Raw genomic sequence first — 5,524 nt, forward strand, 5'->3', positions numbered from 1 at the left:
GTGACCACATCTTCCCACTAGTTTTCCCCTTCTCTACAAAGCTCCGCCTGTGAGTGCATGAGGCTCTTGGGGAAAACCCAGTTCTGAGCCATAACAAAGCCCTGTCCCTCAAAGTGATGGTGATAAGAGGTGAGGCCTTCAAGAAGTAAATAGGTGTAGATGAGGTTGAAACGAGCCCTCTCTCTCTTTCCACAAAGGACTTAGGAAGACAGCAGCCATCTGCAAACTAGAGTGCCGGCATTCACCATAGCCCAACCCTGCTGGCCCCAGACTCCTGGCCTCTAGGACCTTGAGAAATGCATCAGTTGTTCCAGCTCCCCCCGACCCCAGTCTGTGGGATTTTGTTAAGGTAGCCTGAGTTAATGCAATTATAATATTTACCTCTACTTTGTAAATTAAGCCCTTGGCAGAATAATCCTGAATTATGAAGTACTTCTCTCTGTCCTCAGGAAATTATACTGGCACAATAGCTGGATGTCCCCGCTTCCAGATGCTAAGTCTCATGTCGCTGTTCCTGAAGTTCCCCATTCAGTCCCTGTCCAACCTGAGCAGTGCAGCCTGTGCCTCTGGCTTTGTTCCTGTATGGAGCAGAGCAGAATCCACAGGCAGGGCTGCTCCTTGGCCTAGGGTACCAGCAAGCTGGGAGATTATGCTTCCCCATATAGACCTGAGCCAGAAGAAACCATGGTGCTCCTGAACCTAGTGTTTTGTCTCTAAGCCCAGGGAGGGGTGGGCTGCCTTCTGGGGCAGTGAGTTGTGGCAGATGAGACACCATGGCTTCTAAGCCCTTTTGCCTGGCCCGCTTTCTGCTGAGGAGCCCTTGTATCTGGCACGCCTCTCACCCCCTCCCAGCCCCCTCTGGGGTTCACAGTTTCCATCACATCTAGGGCTGAGGACTCTGCGCCGTCCACCCTCCCACCCCTCCTCTCACAGCTCCCTAGAGACAACAGGAACATGTCCTCTCCCCAGTCTCCCCCTTTAGACACCCCAAGGGCTCCCTGTCATCTTCCACCTCTTACCTTCAAGGGGCCTCAGGCGCCTGAGAAGGTCATTCAGAGAAAAGATGAAAGCTTTCCTCTGCAGCCCAAAGCCTTCTGCAAATATTTGCAGTTCCAAAGTATGATTCCCCGTTGGACTGTTACTGATTAACATCCTTCTCCGAGGTGGTGGAGATTCCCGAAAACCAAAGACCTGAGAGGGAGGCTTCCTGCATTCCCCAGCTCCTCCTACAGCCCCCAACAGGATAAGGCTGCATTGCAGGCTTCTGCTTTCTACTCGGCTCCTTCTGGGATGGGGAGAGAGGGTTTCTCCTGAGTAGCTCTGCATGCTGAACATGGTGAGAGAGAAAGCAATAGTGGACTTCGTTGCTGCTTCTCAGCCTTCGACCAGTGCTGGGCACCAAGTGGGATGTGGGGTGGGACAAAGATGTTCAAGTCCCACTCTTAGGGAAGACAGATGGATAGATCACTACTTACGGTACAGGGCCTAGCTCAAGGCAAATGTTGAGAACCTCAAGTATCCAATGTCAAGGCCGATGGAGACCCTTTAAGATCCATCTTCTCACACCTACCAGATTCTTTGTTATAATACATATTTTTATATGGCCCTTACCTGCAAATGAGAAAGATAACAGTGCTCTATAATACAAAGGCAAAATAAAAGAAAATTAATAGACAATACTGTACTTTAATATGGCGATGCTCTGGTCTAACTCCCTGGTTGATGTGATGCCATGACAGTGCTGGGGATTGGTGTGCTCACCACGTGATGAAGCCTATCTGTCAAGAGGCAAGGCTATGGGAAATAACTTTATTAAGCTATGAGCTAGCTGATCAGATGATGGCTCAAGCACTATCATGCTAAAGGCCTATCTTGCCAGGAAACTCTTAGGAGTGGTTTACACAGAGCATTAGTGATCACAGACTGGTGGGCACCTTAGCACAGGCAATGGTTAGTTTACCCATGTGCAGTTCCTGACATATTACACAATCGTCAGGCTGCGTGAGTGGAGGACATCCAAGATAAGAAAGATGAGGGTAGGCAAAGTTAAATATGGAGTCAGTCACGCTGGGTGTAGGGGCTGGTGTTGATGCCACTAAAGGAGTGTCTCTGTGTGCTGGCACTCCCTCTCTATTGACCATTTAATCTCACAACTAATGTTATACCAGGAACATGATTTTCTGAAATGATAAGCTTGACCATGTTCCAAACAAAACAAAACACGTGTGTTACGGGTTGTATCTACGTGTGCCCCCAAACTTTCTTGTGGTCATAGGTGGAGCTTTTAGGAGGTAGCCAGAGCTACGGTGTGTGATACTAGGATTAAGTGTGATACTGGGGTTAAGGAAGGCCCACTCCTGGAAGGGATAAAAGGGAGAGGCGGGCAGCTTCTGTGGCTGCTGCAGCTGTTGTTGCTTGCTGCTTGCTGCCTTCCTCCTGCCCTGCTTTGCCATGGACTGTTTTTCCTCCTTGATGTTCCTCTGCCACTCCACCCTGCTTTGGAGCCAGCCAACTATGGACTGAAACCTCTGCAACTTGTGAGTTACAATAAACATTTCCTCCTTTAACTTTGGATGTTGTGTATTTTGTCTCAGTAATGAGAAAAGTAACCAAGACAATATGTCTTCTCAGAAATTTGAATGGGTAATGAAACTGAAAAAATAGTTTAAAAAATATGATATAAAACAGCCCTAGGACTGTGATGGTCATAACTCAGAGAGTTTTTAAATGAATTTTTCATTCATGAATGTGAGGTGGGACATCTGGGTCATGTGGAACCTGGGGTGCTTTTTACATTGTGGGGGGACCATCAGGCACTTTGAGTGCTGTGGCTGAGAGCTTGTTAGCTCCCTGGGGGACATGGACTGCTTCTGCAGCCAAGGGACTAGCGGCTTTGCCAGGCGTCAGGGTGGAACCATGGAGTTGCCTGTCCTGGAGCATGGGATCATCTGCGCTTCAGAAGTGTCACAGAAGTCCTCATATTGGGTGGGGCTGGTACAGGTAGCACAGTGGGAAAATTACCTCTTCCGTCCACTTGAGTTTGAGCAACCCCAGGGCCAAGCCTTCTTCCATTGTCCTAAGAGAAGTAGAACATAAAAGAATAAAGATCCAGGAAATCTCTGAAGTTCTAGGCAAGAATATCTGCATGTTAGGGCTCCTGGCCTGGACTTCAGTAACCTTTTCCACTCTAAACTTATTAAAGGCTCATAAACATGGACTGCATCTTATAATTTAATGAGAATGAACTCTGGGAAAGTCCTGAGGACTAGGAAGCCCTTGAGATGACTCAGCATCTTCTCCATTATTCTTATAAATCTTACCTAGAGACCCAAGAAAAGGCACCCAGACTGGGGTGCACACCTTTAAAATTAAAAAAAGCCTGATTTATCTGTGTTCAATACTTTTTACTTTCCTTTTACCTCTTACTTTCCTTTTACCACTTTTCTAAATTTTTTAAATTTTTTTTTTTTCTGGTACCGGGGATTGAACTTATGACCTTGAGCTTGCCAAGCAGGTGCTTAGGCCACTGAGCTATATCCCCAGTCCCCAGCTATATCCCCACTTTTCTATTTATGCCATATTTTTTCTCAAATCAGACCTTCCCTGACACATCTTCTCATAATCTTCAATTAGTATAGTTGCTTTTCATTTGCCATTGGAGGTACACTTTGTAGTTCTTTGCTCATTGTACAGGAGAACCTGGAATCTATCCCCTGGATCCATCCCATGGTATCATTTGGCGAGCCGGCCAAGAGATAACAGACAACACTAGATATCAGTAGCCAAGAAGCCCAGATAAAAAGGAAGGTAACTCCTTGCTTGGGGAGACCTTTTTCTCTCTTCCCTTTCGTTGAGTGCATGGGAAAGATTCCTGGGGTGAACAGCTGATTTGATCACTGTTTGAAGATGATCAGACAGTGTCGTGAAAGTCTTCAGCCTTCATAGGAGCCAAATGGGCTCCTGCCAAAAAAGGTAGGGCCGTATTTTGCTAATGGTCCTCATCGGCATGTGGTGCCTCATGGCCTACAGAGATGCAGCTTTTTAAACCTGGATTTCTTGTTTTCACGCCCTCACCTCAGGACACAGTGTTATAACATTTCCACCTCAATTCAGCAGGGAGTCAGGATCCTCACTTTGTAAACATTCTGAGCCTCCGCTAGAGGAGGGCATGGAGATGGTGTGAGTGCTACATCTGCCCTAGAGTAGGTAGCCTGCATAAAAGATAACAGAGGGAAAGAGGCTTGCTTCTATCGTTTTTTGCTCTTGTTGCTTTTGCTGTCTTCTGCTGCTATGAACTGTTGCTCCTCTGCCATGCCATCCTGCTTTGGAGCCAGCTGATTATGGACTGAAACCTCCACAAACTGTGAGCTAAATAAACCTTTCTTTCCTTAATTTTGGGCATCAGGTATTTTGTCTCAGCAATGAGAAAAAAGTAACTAACACACAGGGTATGTTTTGACTTGGACAGGGAATTCAGCCCTACGAGGCCATATCCCTGAGGCTAAAAGGCTCAGGAACTACCATGGAAGGCCCTGTAACATCCCTTTGAACAGGTCAGTGATTAACCCAGGGATAGACCTGTTAGGTTTCCCACAACTCCTCTTACCCACAAAATCCATTTGGATAGTCAACAATATAAAAGCAAAACAAAACAACCTCTGTAGATTTTCCAAAGATTTTAGAAAGTTTGCTAATGGTTTTCATACCTTAATGATGGCTTTTGACCTTACCTGGCAAGATGTCCAATTTATTCTGGTTTCTTCCTGCACAGCAGTAGAGTAAGCCTAGGTCTATTAGTCAAGGCTCTGATAAAAATCCAGCTGTTTTCCAACTCTGGCTTAAAGAGATGCTCCATATATATACTAATTTAGACCAGGCATCTAGAAAAGGTCAGATTATCTTAGGACAATATTTTATTAGGCAATAATTTCCAGATATTAGGAGAAAGCTCCAGAGACTTCAACAGGGCCCAGAAACAGGTATAAGTGAATTGGTCCATGTAGCTTATTCGGTCTTTAACAATTGTGACAAAATGAAAAAACAAACAAAAAGCTGAGTAAGAAAAAGGAAGACAGGCTAAAGCTATGCTTGCCCTAGTGGATGTAAAGCTTGCAGTGCTAAGGAAACTGAGGTTATCCAAAGAGTGACAAAAGCAAGTCAGAGTGCTTCAAGTGCAAGCAGCCTGGGCACTGAGCAAAGGTGTGCTCTCTAAAGTCACCCAGTCCTTGCCAGATCTGTCAGAACACTGTGGCATTAGAGAAGAGACCACCCTTGTTCCCAGAGAGAGATGAGATCATCTACTATCATGGTGGCCAGGGAAAAATGCTCAGACACCAAAGGATGGTGACTGAAGTGGTCTGTGTGGTCCCCACACGTGACACCCTAGATGTAGCAGGCAAGGCTCTGTAATATAACCATCTTACTCAGTTCTAATTTCTTATTGGGAAGAGCTTTTATCCCATTCTAAAGTTGCTGTGGGCCTTGAAGGAGTTAGCTGGTCAGGAGTGCTGCCCCACAGGCCATC

At 46.0% G+C, this 5,524-nt stretch overlaps 1 protein-coding gene across 2 annotated transcripts in view; it reads right to left on the minus strand.

The window, feature by feature from the left end:
* The window catches only part of Serpina10 (serpin peptidase inhibitor, clade A (alpha-1 antiproteinase, antitrypsin), member 10), a 9,893-nt gene extending 8,803 nt beyond the window's left edge, over positions 1-1,090 (minus strand). For both annotated transcript variants that reach the window (XM_013517251.1, XM_013517250.1), the window contains exon 1: positions 1,020-1,090. The gene's annotated coding sequence lies outside the window, so the exon portion shown is untranslated. The remainder of the gene's footprint in view (positions 1-1,019) is intronic.
* Between the last annotated feature and the right edge of the window lie 4,434 nt (positions 1,091-5,524).

This window comes from Chinchilla lanigera, unplaced genomic scaffold (genome assembly GCF_000276665.1).
Source record: "Chinchilla lanigera isolate Chin_1 unplaced genomic scaffold, ChiLan1.0 scaffold00037, whole genome shotgun sequence".
Classification (NCBI taxonomy): domain Eukaryota; kingdom Metazoa; phylum Chordata; class Mammalia; order Rodentia; family Chinchillidae; genus Chinchilla; species Chinchilla lanigera.